This window comes from Pongo abelii, chromosome 3 (assembly GCF_028885655.2).
Source record: "Pongo abelii isolate AG06213 chromosome 3, NHGRI_mPonAbe1-v2.0_pri, whole genome shotgun sequence".
Classification (NCBI taxonomy): domain Eukaryota; kingdom Metazoa; phylum Chordata; class Mammalia; order Primates; family Hominidae; genus Pongo; species Pongo abelii.
Genome location: NC_071988.2, coordinates 114,672,134 through 114,686,738, shown reverse-complemented (window position 1 = coordinate 114,686,738; position 14,605 = coordinate 114,672,134). Strand labels below are relative to the sequence as shown.

At 34.5% G+C, this 14,605-nt stretch overlaps 1 protein-coding gene across 2 annotated transcripts in view; it reads right to left on the bottom strand.

Annotated features, from left to right (window-relative positions):
• GRID2 (glutamate ionotropic receptor delta type subunit 2) overlaps positions 1-14,605 on the bottom strand; it is a 1,495,815-nt gene that overhangs the window by 538,636 nt on the left and 942,574 nt on the right. The window lies entirely within an intron of this gene.

Here is a 14,605-nt window from a genome sequence, read left to right as displayed (position 1 = left end):
TGAGAGAAAGAAATATGCAATTTCCCCCACAATCCTAAAAAAGACTGTCTCCTATTTAATGAAAGCGCACTTATTCAAATCACATTACAGCTCCAAATGGCTATAATCAGACATTCTAAAATGCATAAGCCTGTCACTGAAAGATTTCTCATCTCATTTTGGGATATACATTCATATCAACCTTGAAAGAATCAAAGGAAGAAATTCTCAAGCAAAGCATTTCAAATACAATTCCATTTAAAACCACAAAACTACTTTGATTCAGGTACTCCAGAGCAATAAAATCCCCCATAGTTTCTGATTAAGAATTGCTTGGAAACACTTTCAGTGGATAAGTGCTTTTCTCTTCATGAGCATCAAGTGACTTACTTAGGGTGATTATACTCAGCTAGATGCATTCATTTTACTAGTTAAACATTTCAAAGCACAACCTATATTAATCCAAGCTGTTTGTGGAATTATGTTAAAAATGAGATTCATTTCTCACTTTTGATTATTTTTCAAAATCCAGAAATATGATTTTACTATTATAATAGGATGTAATAACCCTGAAACGTATATTTATTGAATTTTTAAAAATCAAAATTCACTACCAGTAAGTGTAAAAGCCATTTTTTGCACCTGAATTACTATGATTAATAAAAGTGACTCTAATTACTCAAAAAGAGCATCTCCATCTCCAAACATCTATTTTATTGAAAAGAACTCTATAAAAACTCAGCTTTCTATATAACTTTGGTAGATTATTTATTAAATCTATAGAGAATTTACTAGAAAGACATTTAAGACTCTAGAAAAAATGCTGACAATTTAAAATCAGAATAACAGGTCCTCAAAATATTTGTAGCTTCAACAAAATCAGACGGAAAAGAAGTAGAGAAATAGAAGACTCGGGGAACATATATCAACAACCTTAAGTGGCATGAACATAATAATTGATAGTAATACTATGCATCTTAAAAATAAGGCCTTATTTTGGAACAAAAATATTTAAATATCAGCTTGAAAAATGGTCCTTCAGAATTATTTGGAATTTGACAGAAATTTTGATAGAATTTGAGATTTTCTGTATGTGTTCACCTGTGCTCTTATGGAAACTACAGACATGGATTAATTTGTTTGTTGTTGGTTTTTTAGTCTTTATTACTTCATCAGTTATTTATATACTTATTTAATGCTTAGTAATCTTTGGATTTCAACATGGTTACTAATTTTGGATTAGGAACAATGTGGACATTCATGTTTTGTTAAAACCTTTTTGATATTATGGAAATCTTTAACTGTACATTATTTTACATTAATTATAATTAAAATCTAAGTAGCAATAAATTTTATTTAAAAAGATCTAATATTAATTTTTAAAATTAGAACTAGTAAATCCGTAATTTTTAAATGTTCTTTTTCAGAGTTCTTAGTTTCAAACTTTCACCAAAGGAGATAATTTGAAGACACATTTCATAAATTAAAAATAATTTTGGTTATGGTAAGAACTGAGTTTTTTGTTTTGTTTTGTTTTGTTTTGTTTTGTTTTGTTTTGTTTAGACGGAGTCTCACCGTGTCGCTCAGGTTGGAGTGCAGTGGCGCTATCTCAGCTCACTGCAAGCTCCACCTCCCAGGTTCACGCCATTCTCCTGCCTCAGCCACCCTAGTAGCTGGGACTACAGGCACCTGCCACCACGCCCAGCTAATTTTTTTTTTTTGTATTTTTAGTAGAGACAGGGTTTCACCATGTTAGCCAGGATGGTCTCAATCTCCTGACCTCGTGATCTGCCCGCCTCAGCCTCCCAAAGTGCTGGGATTACAGGCATAAGCCACCTCATCTGGCCTGAGTTTTATTATTATACATAAAATTGCCACACTATAAAGTTTCTGTAGAATTTTTTATTCTAATCTAAAATTGGAATATTTCCTATATACCAACAGTCAAGCCAAGAGCCAAATCACAAATGAACTCCCATTTGCAATTGCCACAACAAGAATAAAATACCTAGGAATACAGCTAACAAGGGAAGTGAAAGATCTCTACAAGGAGGGCTACAAAATGCTGCTCAAGGAAATCAGAGATGACACAAATAAATGGAAAAACATTCCATGCTCATGGACAGAAAGAATGAATGTCATTATAATGGTCATACTGCCCAAAGTAATTTACAGATTGAATGCTATTTCCATTAAACTACCATTGACATTCTTCAGAGAAATAGGAAAAACTATTTTAGCATTTTTATGGAACCAAAGAAGAGCCCAAATGTTCAAGGCAATCCTAAGCTAAAAGAACAAAGCTGGGGGCATCATGTTACCTGACTTCAAACTATACAACAGGACTACAGTAATAAAAACAGCATGGTACTGGTACAAGAACAGATACATAGACCAATGCAACAGAATAGAGAACCTAGAAATAAAAGACCATATACCTACAACGATCTGATCTTTGACAAACCTAACCAAAAAAAAAAAAAAAAATGAAGGATTCCCTATTCAATAAAAGGTGCTGAAATAACTGGCTAGCCATATGCAGGAAATTGAAACTGGATCCCTTCCTTATACCATATACAGAAATCAACTCAAGATGGATTCAATAATTAAATGTAAAACCCCAAACTCTAAAAACCCTAGAAGAAAAGCTAGGCAATACCATTCAGAACATAGGCATGGGCAAAGATTTCATGATGAAGACTAAAAGCAGTTGCAACAAAAGCAAAAATTGACAAATGGGATCAGATTGTGGAAGACAGTGTGGCCATTCCTGAAAGTCCTAAAGACTGAAATACCATTAAACCCAGCAATCCCAATACTAGTTACATACCCAAAGGAACATAAATTGCTCTATTTTAAAGACATGCACACGTATGTTCACTGCAGCACTATTCACAATAGCAAAGACATGGAATCAACCTCAATGCCCATGTGGTACATATACACAATGGAATATTATGCAGTCATAAAAAATAACAAGATCATATCCTTTCCAGGGACATGGAAGGAGGCCATTATCCTTAGCAAACTAATCCAAGAACAGAAAACCAAATACTGCATGTTCTCATTTATAAGTGGGAGCTGAATGATGAGAACACGTGTATTCATAGAGGGGAACAACACATACTGGAGCCTGGAGGTGGAGGGTGGTGGGTGGGAGGAAAAAGAAGATCAAGAAAAATAACTAATGGATACTAGTCTCAATACCTGAGTGATGAAATAATCTGTACAACAAACCCTCATGACACATGTTTACCTATGTAACAAATCTGCACACCCTGCACATGTGCTCCTGAACTTTAAGTCTAAAAAATTGGAATAATTACAAATATGGCTACAAATTAATTCAACATGATACAGTTTTGCTTAAAATAACATAAGTTCTGCTTAAAATGAATTTTATAACCTAGTATTATAGATTATATCTGGAAATAAGTCAATTTTTTGCCATTTAAAAAAAATAGAGCTTCAAAAATTTTTGTGCATGTGAGATTATATTAGAGAGAAATAATCAGAGTGCTAGTGCTAGAGAGGAGCTACTTCAAATCACAGGCAAAATATTACTCATCATCAAGGTCTAAATTACTTGCACACTTCTGATAAACAATACACAGATAATTTTAAATATGAAACATTTAAATACAGAACTATCCAACTAACAAGGAGAAAATAAATGTTATTCCATTCATTTTCTATAGCTAGAAATAATGTTTCTTGAATGCAAGGTCATGGAGTTGCACATATTATGAAAGAAAGGCATGACTAAAGGGGGACATTCTCAATTTTCAGAAATATTTGCCATCAGGTAAATAAGGACATCTTTACATTAACAGGGGGTATGTGTTTAAGGTCCCAGTAAAAATACTGCACATTTGAATAACCTCCCCTCAAAAACCAGGACTATAACAAGAAACAGACTATCCACTCACAACCACGTTTTAATAGACTATATATATATATATATATATATGTTTTATATATATATATATACACGTAATATACGTAGTGATTTCAGCAGAAAAGTTTTGCTCTCTGCAACGGCGACAATATGTGTTACTTGTTTTTTTGTAATATACCACTTTTTTTGTCAAGAAGAAAACCTTGGAGTAAACAGTACCCAAATCAATAGCAGAATTATTATTTTTTTTTATGCTTTAAGTTCTGGGATACATGTGCAGAACTTGCAGGTTTGTTACATAGGTATACACATGCCACGGTGGTTTGCTGCACCCATCAACCTGTCATCTACATTAGGTATTTCTCCTAATGCTATCCCCACACAGCACCCCACCCTCTGACAGGCCCCAGTGTGTGATGTTCCCCTCCCTGTGTCCTTGTGTTCTCATTGTTCAACTCCCACTTATGAGTGAGAACATGCAGTGTTTGGTTTTCTGTTCCTGCGTTAGTTTGCTGAGAATGATGGTTTCCAGCTTCATCCATGTCCCTACAAAGGACATGAACTCATCCTTTTTTATGGCTGCGTAGTATTGCATGGTGTTTATGTGCCCCATTTTCTTTATCCAGTCTATCATTGATGGACATTTGTGTTGGTTCCAAATCTTTGCTATTGTGAACAGTGCTGCAATAAAAATATGTGTGCATGTGTCTTTATAGTAGAATGATTTACAATACTTTGGGTATATATACCCAGTAATGGGATTGCTGGGTCAAATGGTATTTCTGGTTCTATATCCTTGAGGAATCACCACATTGTCTTCCAAAATTGTTGAACTAATTTACACTCCCACCAACAGTGTAAAAACATTCCTATTTCTCCGTATCCCCTCCAGCATCCGTGTTTTCCTGACTTTTTAATAATCACCATTCTAACTGGTGTGAGATGGTATCTCGTTGTGGTTTTGATTTGCTTTTTTTAATGACCAGTGATAATGAGCTTTTTTCCATGTTTGTTGGCTGCATAAATGTCTTCTTTTGAGCAGTGTCTGTTCATATCCTTTGCCCACTTTTTGATGGGGTTGTTTTTTTTCTTGTAAATTTGTTTAAGTTCCTTTTTGACTCTGGATATTAGGAATACAACTTACAAGGGAGGTGAAGGACCTCTTCAAGGAGAACTACAAACTACTGCTGAAGGAAATAAGAGAGGACACAAACAAATGGAAAAACATTCCATGCTCATGGGTAGGAATAATCAATATCATGAAGTTGGCCATGCTGCCCAAAATAATTTATAGATTAATTGCTATCCCCATCAAGCTACCATTAGCTTTCTTCACAGAATTAGAACAAAAACTACTTTAATTTTCATATGGAACCAAAAAAGAGCCCATATAGCCAAGACAATCCTAAGCAAAAAGAACAAAGCTGGAGGCATCGTGCTACCTGACTTCAAACTATACTACAAGTCTACAGTAACCAAAACAGCATGGTACTGCTACCAAAACAGATATATAGACCAATTGAACAGAACAGAGGCCTCAGAAATAGCGCCACACAACTACAATCATCTAATATTTGATAAATCTGACAAAAACAAGCAATGGTGAAAGGATTACCTATTTAATAAATGACTTTGGGAAAACTGGCTAGCCATATGCAGAAAACTGAAAGCAGAATTCTTAAAATGGGAAAGAGTATGCATCCCAGCCAACCCAAAGTTTCAAAAAAGTTTTCCTTAATACCATAGTTTGTACCAAAAACAAAGGAACAAGTATCAATCAATTTTCAGTCACTATAGAATAGCTTAATTAGGACTAATGTCTTAGTGGTGTCTAAATAGCTCCAATGGGTCAGGTGTCCTGGTTAAGAAGGAAAGTAAAATTACTGGAAAAAACAGACAGAAAGGAGGCAATACAAGCATCAATAACCTAAAGCCATTATTACAATTCTAATTATGCATTACTCACATGGACATAATATTCATTAGTTTGAATGAGAGTCACCCCCCTGCCAAATAAATGAACTATGAAACTTCTATTGGCACTTTTTGTGAAATTAATGATCAAAACTATTCAAATTTAAATTATATAAAACCTAGTTACTGCTAAAAGAGAATGTGTAATCCCCTTGAGGCATTCAGATAGGCATGAGAGAATAAGATATATGTATATATCTTTCTCTCAGACTACAGAGAAATTTAGAGAGCAGAGAAAGCAGAAAATTTGAGGTGTAATGAAAAGCCCCTGGGATTGCGGTTCAACAGAACCTATCATACTATGAGTGTTATCATGTAATAAATTTGTCTGTGGTAGGCTTCCAACACACATGGGTGAATGGCTTACTCTTTGAGTCTCTCCTATCACTGTCTGCCCACTTGTGCAATTTCTGTGAAATAAACCTTCACTATCTGCCACTTAAAATTAAATCATGACAATGAGATCTTGCTAAAGGGGTACCCGTATGAGCAAATGCTTCTTAATTCTGTGAATTCCTAACATAAGTTCTTTTAATCACTATTACCATAGTACTGGGTCCTGGACATTAGTTACCACTAGTGGCTGAAACTAGGAATTAGGTTGTTCAGTGGATATTAAGTACCACCACATCATATTGTTGAATTTGAGCTGGACTGGAGTTTCACTGTTGTGTGTGTGTGTGTGTGTGTAGGTGTGTCTGTGTGTGTATCTGTTAGATATTGGAGTGACACAGATTCCAGTGTGTCCCACTGTGGATACTCTCTAGTAGAGTGGGAAGGAAACTAAACTTTGCCTCCTCTGTATCAGACACCCTCTTGAACTCCTAACCCAACCAATCCTAAGCATGTGGACTACAGATGACACCACAGACTCTCTTGGTCTCTTTATGAGCATATTCATGTCTGTGAATGTTCTCTGAGAGTCTGGATGCCAATAGTAGCTAAATTCCTTATAATTAGCTCTTCCCTCAAACATGGTAAGATATCATGCCAAGGTATTAGTCAGGGTTCTCCAGGGGAATATATGTATATATAAATATATATTTAAATATAAATATATGCCATATACAGAGATTTGATATGAGAGATTGGCTCACATAATTATGGAGGCTAAGAAGTCCCAAGACTAGCTATCTGGAAACCAGAGAACCAGAAAAGTGGGTGGTATAGTTTCAGTCTAAACCCAAGGGCCTAAGAAACAAGAGAGCCAATATGTCAGTCCCAGTCTGAGTGTAAGGCCCGAGAACTGGGGGGCTGATGGTGCAATTCCCAGCTGGAGTCTGAAGGCCTGAGAACCAGGAGTGCCCATGTCTGAGTGCAAGAGAACATGAATTTCCCATCTTAAACAGGGAGCAAACTTACCCTCTCTCTGCCTTTTTGTTCTATTCAATTCCCCAACAGATTGGATGATGCCTATCCATATGGGTGAGGTAATCTTTACCCAGTACGCCAATTAAAATGCTAATCTCTTCTGGGAATACCTTATAGACAGATCCAGAAATAATGTTTTACCAGCTGTCTTGGGACCCCTTAGCCCAGTCAAGGTGACACATAAAATTAACCATCACAACAAGCAAACAGTTCAGATTTTATAGTCCTTCTAGAAAAGTCGTTCCCATTTTCACCAAGACTTGGACACAGAATTGTACCCCATCAGCCATCTTTGCTCCACTCTGGAGAGGTTGGCATCATCCCAACCACCAGAAGAGATAGCTCCCGTTCTCTCCAAGAGGCAGTGAATGCTGCTTACCTGAGGTAGAACTCCTCCAGAAGTGATCTCAACCAACCAGTTGCTAACCCTTCCAGAAACTCAGAGTAACCCTAAACATCAGCAGATAAGGGTTATTTTCTCTACTCTGCAGTGAAATCAGATGGGCTCCCTAAGAAGCTGAAACAATTTGGTCCACAGGATATACTTTTCAAGAGTGCATGGTTCCCCTACCCATCAAGAGACTGCTGGGATCAACAATTCTGAGAGTCTAACTCAATGGTAATGTTAGAAAGTATTAGACTGCATATCCATCTCATGACTTTATGGTACAAGCTATTTTCTTGAAGACACATCAGAATAAAAGCTGATGGAGCTAAATGTATTATGATTATATATTATAAATAAAGGAGAATGGGATAAAGAAATAAAAGCTATTGTGTTCACAACATACTATTACTTCATAATATTTTCTTTTCTTTTTTTTTTTGAGAAGGAATCTCGCACTGTCGCCCAGGCTGGAGTGCAGTGGCCCAATCTTGGCTCACTGCAAGCTCTGCCTCCCAGGTTCACGCCATTCTCCTGCCTCAGCCTCCTGAGTAGCTGGGACTACAGGTGCCTGCCACCACGCCTGGCTAATTTTTTGTATTTTTAGTAGAGATGAGGTTTCACTGTGTTAGCCAGGATGGTCTCGATCTCCTGACCTCGTGATCCACCTGCCTCGGCCTCCTAAAGTGCTGGGATTACAGGCGTGAGCCACCATGCCAGGCCCTACTTCATAATATTTTCTAGATTCTCTGTATTATATAAACCTTCCAAGACACAATTCATTGCTAGAACTAGGACAGTAATTGAAGATGGCAGATTTTCCAATTATGGGCTTAAACTATAAAGACTGGGTTTATGCAGCCTATGTTTACCATCAGATTTTCTGTTATTAGATTTCCATACAACTGTAGATATTATAGTTTCCAAGGCTTGATTAACAGACTTGTAGAATTTTGGAGTCATAAAGGACATTAAATGAAACAAAAAAGTTAGTGTTTCATGCTATCACTGTGATTGTCATGTATAATGTTCTGTCAACCACATCTAAAATTAAATTACTTTCACCACCTCACATAGCAGCTTCTTGTCAGAACAGCAACTAGACTTTGTAGTTCTTGTGTTGGGTTGAAAATGAATTCTGTTAATTCCTGTATATTTCTGAGCAGGTATTATTTTAATTTTCCCTTATTGTGTAACCTACAAACATAATTTCAATTAATCCTTACAAAAATCCTGAGAGATAAGTATTATTATTCACATGTTACATGTGTTACATTCACATATTACAGAACTTGAAACTCAATTTGCTTTGAAGTCCAAAGATCACACAATCAGTAAGTGACAGAGGCAGGATTTCAACCCAGGTATGTCTAACAGCAAAGGCGACACGTTTTTCCACTACAGCCTATTAAATCTAGTCTCGCTGTGAGAAAATAATCTTAAAAGTACAAATACTAATAGTCCAAATAAACTTGTACTTTTATGGGTATTTCCATTTTGCTTGGAATAATCAATTTAAGTACCTACTATTTCCCTATTCACAACAAATTCTTGGAAACAAATTATACATATATCTTGCTTAACCATTAAAATTATTGTTTATACTTTTGGTGATCAAGTGCCCAACTCTGATAGGAATTGAGGATAAAGAGTGTAACACCCACTAACATTCTAGTTAATTTAAATGCAAATAATTATGTTTCATGTAAATAAAAGAAAAACAAGGCTGCTAAACTTACAGATGCAGAGAAGAATCTTATGGATTCTTACATCAGTATGCACATGTATTCATTAGTTCATTCATTAAATACTTAACAAGCATCTATTATATGCCATCCATTAGGAATACAACAGAAAACAAACATAGTTCTTGTCTCATGAAGTAACATTGTAATGGGAAAGACAAATTATAAAAGAGTAAGTTAATTATATTTACATATACACATAGAAGAGTTATATGTATAATTATATTGTCAAATCACAATATTTTCTAGATTCTCTCTATTATATAAACCTTCCAAGACATGAATTCACTGTTAGAACTATGACAGTAACTAACTATGGCAGATTTTCCAATTATGGGCTCAAATTACAACTGGGTTTTATATTAGAAAGACTGATATAATATCAGTTTGCAAAAAGTGCTTTAAGAAAACAAAACAGGGTAATACCAAAAGATAAATGTCATTTTAGATATTCCAGAATCAGAATACAAATAAAATGCTGAATACAAGTACAATATTTAATCACTGGCTATTTGAAAGCAGAGCTGTTCCCTCCTCCTTATAAGTACAAAGCAACTAAAGATTTTAGTCCATTAAAAATTGGTGTATTTTTAATAGATTATATATTATTTAATTATTTAATAGATTATATAATATCCTTTGCGAAGCAGTACATTAGGTTTGCCCAAGAACACAAAATGTGTAGACTTTGTGAATTTAAAGCTGGAGAGCCCGAATAAAGATTCTAAGTATATCTGAGAAACCACTGTACCTAGGAGGTAAAATATCTCTGACGTACCATTTTATTTCACCAACTTATGAGAAAACACTTTTATGAAGATATTAAGCATTACTATGCAATTAAGATTGGTTGTGAAACCAGCTTTAATCAGCTTTTCCTAGCCTTATTCCCTGTTTGTGATAAAGTTCAAAGACACTAAGTCTAGAGCATTAAATTTTAATGCTGGAATTCAGTCTACAATAATATGTGAGGAGCACTGGCAAACTTAACAAAGAAAAATCAGACAAATAAACAAACAACATTATGTAAAACGCTTCTAATGAAAAACATATATTGATTCCTTAAATGTAGAGTTATTTACTTTAATCTTTACTTTTTATGTCTTCTTATAATAACTTTTGCTCCAATTAATTTTTTTTTTAGAAATTCTATATAGTGATTAACAGAAACAGAAATAACCACATTCTTGGGCAAAATTTAAAGGTATAGAAAACCTTAGTGATTTCAAAATTTGACTTTGAGTTTTACCTGAATTTATCTTCAAGGGTATATACAATGTGCTAACATGTTGATATACCATCTGCTAAATAAGTACCACCTTATGACAAAGTAGAAGAACATGTAAAAATTATCAAAGTAAGAAAGTCCTTAATTTAGATGAACATCAGTGAGAATTAAATAATCCTTTCCACATTCTCACCAAATTCAAAAAAATGAAACCATCTTTCATACAATGCCAAGAGAGCAGAGACTAGTCCAAAAGTTGGGACTATGAATCCTTGGTACATCACACATTCAAATCCTGAGCAGACACAACCCTGTTTAGTTTATGAGACCTGACAATACCCCTGCTTGAGGTGATAAGGCTGCAGGCTTTGTACACACTGAGCCACTGGCAGCAGAATAAACACTGACAACTTGACAGTCTGTCAACTGAAAAACCATTCACTCCTTTTGAGACATGGAGAAACTGGGAGTGGAACCTTCATTTTGGACACACATCTAGTAAATCTATATTGCAATTGTTTGCATGGTGTTATTTTCCTTTGATAAGTATCTTTGAAAGCATTATTATATGTGTTAATACCTATACAAAGAAACTGCCCCACTTATAAAATGAGCTGGCAAGCTATGAATTAATCCATAATACTTTTAAAATTACTTGAGTGTTAGATCTGGAGTTTTGAAAAAATTAGTAATTAAATTGCAGCTTAGTAGAAAAATAATTGAGTTATAAAAATGAAAATTTCAAAATTAAGAATGCTTAAATTTGTAAAATAATGCAAAAAAATTTTCAAGTGTCAAAGGTATACAAGGTACCATGGAATAAATATTTATAGTGCCTTTCACAATACCTCTATAGTGACAGCTCACAGGAACATTTCAATACAGTTTGGGAGTTGGGGCATAGGAACATAAAAAATGAAATAATTACAGGAGTTATTACTTAAGGACAAAGTAGATGTAATCTAATGTGTATGATTCACTATCACTTTAATAGCAGAGACTTAACAATTACAAACTCTGAATTCAGAGCAGGTTGAAACAACTATATTGACCTCAGAACTCCGTTAAATGACACTGGTTTTAGAAGGCTAAATGAAGCTCTCCTCTGCCACCCTCACAAACATTCCTTGATGAGTGCCTAGAACCTACCCAGCCTTAGGATAATGAATTCAGTTCTCTCTCTCCCCAGACATAATTTCTGGCTCTGAAGCTCTCTCACTTAATCCATACTAATATACAAGCTCTTCAGATGTGCTGAAGACACACTAACCTCTTGAGCCATACTTTGTCTCTGTTATAGAGACTCTTCCTTTCTTCATTGCCATTCGTGTTCAGTTTAGATTTTAAGCTTTGTCACTTCAACCATTGCCTTGCCAATGTTCTTAACCATACTGCCTTGTTGTACTGCTATCAAACACAAAGCAACACAATACAAAACAAAAATAACCCGATGAAGCTTCAAGCCTACATTAATTTAAATTTATTCAGTCTGCTCAATGCTGCTGGACAAACACCCACAACTGTGTAGATTAGTACTACAGTGATTGCTTGATCTCTAGCCTCATGTGAGCCAATAGCCCTCCCTGGCATTTCTTCAATATTCCCTAGTCACCTCTCCTGTTTGCCACAGCAGCTATTTCGAAACTTCTCCACTGTCGTTAAACCTCTAGTCTCATTGTTGCCAATGCCTTCTGCTACATTTTCCCAATTAGAAGATAATCTTGCCTCCTATTTCTCCAAGCAAAGACTATTTCTTAATAATTTTCTTAACTTCCTAACATCAAACATAAAGACTTGCTTGCAAACACAGCATTCTTTTCTTACCCCTACCCCTCATCACCCTGGAAAATGATGTTCCCCGGTGCCTATGGTTAAATACTCCATCTAATTCTTTATCCAATCCTCTCTTTTCCCCTACTGTGTCTCTATCAATGATCACCTTTCTTTCTTCTATCTTCATTTTCTTCTTCACTACTGGCTTGGTCTGAGAGCATTCAAATATACTCAAATATCTTACATTGTAAAAAATCTCTCCCAACAACTTCACAAAGTCATTTAATTACTACCCAAACATATTCACTTTTTTTTTTTTTTACTTTTCCACTGTTGCTATTTAAACATATGGCATTACACCTCTACTGAAATTTCAGTTATTAATGAAAATTAACCACAACTTCTTGTGATGTACTAGACATGGTTCTGAATGCTTTGCCTTACTAACTCATTTAAGTTAGGCCAGCATACCTTAATATCAAAATCCAACAGAAAGGACAGCTTTAGGCAACCTCAGTCATAAGTATCAATATAAAACCCTTATGCAAGGTGGTAGCAAATCAAATAATTTTATGTAAACATAAGCATAATTATAATTTTACATATGTATAAACAATTTTATATAAAATTATGCATTCCCCAGGAACGTATGGAGTTTCCTTAATCTGATCTAAGTTAATTATAAATATATAGTAGTATAGTGGTATAATGTTGAATGTTTTTTCTCCTAGATTGATAATGATCCAAAAATGCCTACTACTGTTATTTCCATTCAACATCATCCCTAGAAGGTGTAAAATAACAAAAGAAGAGACAAAAACTCTTATTAATTGCAAATGACAACACAATTTGCAGAAAATTCACAAGAATCTACAGTTAAATTATCAGAATTAAAAGTCTGAGCAAGAGTGCTGGATATAAAATCAATATAAAATATCAATATTATTTGTATATACAGCAGCAAACAGAAAATGACATTTAGAAGATACCATATTATATTTATAGACTATAATACCACTCAGCAATATAAATTAAACAAGCAAAATTATTGACACATGAAAATAAGAATGTACCTTAAATGTTGAGAGAAAAAAGACACAAATGTGTAAACACTACATTATCCATTTACATAAACTTTCAGACCAAGCAAACTGTCTGTGCTTCTAATAATAAAAACAGGAATAATGGCACTTTCTGAGTGACAGAAACATTCTATAACTTGACCTGGTTAGTGGTTAAATTGGTGAATGCGACTACTCTAAGTCATTGTGCACTTAAATTATATCTCAATAAAACAAATGAAGAGTATTGAAGAGTAAAATTTTACCTTTTTCTTACCCCGTATGTAAAAAAAAAACTTCTAGATAGATAAAAGACCTTAATTTGGAAGGCAGAACTATAAAACCCTTGGAACATAATTGAGAACAATATATTCATGACTCTGGGGAATAGGGAGTAATTTCTTAGATAATACTGAACAGCAATAATAATAAGGATGAAAATTCACAGTTCTTCTAAATTTAAAGATACTATAAATGGCATTGAAATAAAATCCACAGAGAGGAAAACAAAACTGGCAAAAATTAAATGATAAAACACTAAAATTCAGAATATATACATAACTTCTAAAATCAATTATAAAAAGCAAAAGACACACTTCTCCGAAAAAATAGTAATGAGCAATTAACTCAGAAACACCTGAAGAGCCTAAATATGTAGGAAAAGATGCAGACTGTTTCATAATCAGGGAAATGTAAATTGAAATCATGAGGATATATCATTATATACACCCAATAAGTTAATAAAATTTTAAGTCTTACAAATTCAAGACTTGATTAGAATGTGGGGCAATGCCTGCACTGCTGGTGGTATGTAAATTAGTAAATTACTATGAAAATGGGTTTGATGTTATCTGGTAAAGTTCAAGATACGGTTTCTTATATATTGCAGCAGTTCTACTTCTGGATACAAAACCTACAGAAATACACCTACAAGCATAAAAGTATCCAAGATGTATATCCAAGAATTTTTGTAACAGCAGCTTATAGCAGTCTAAAAATGGTAACAGACTGTAGTGGTGTGGGACAAATCCATACAATAGAAAACAATACAGCAATATAAATGAATAAACTGCCACTCCATGTAACAACAAGGATCAATAACATAAACACACTGTTGAACACAAGAAGCAAGAAGAAAAGGATATATGCATTCTTGAGACCATTCATAAGTTGAAACATTGACAAAACAAT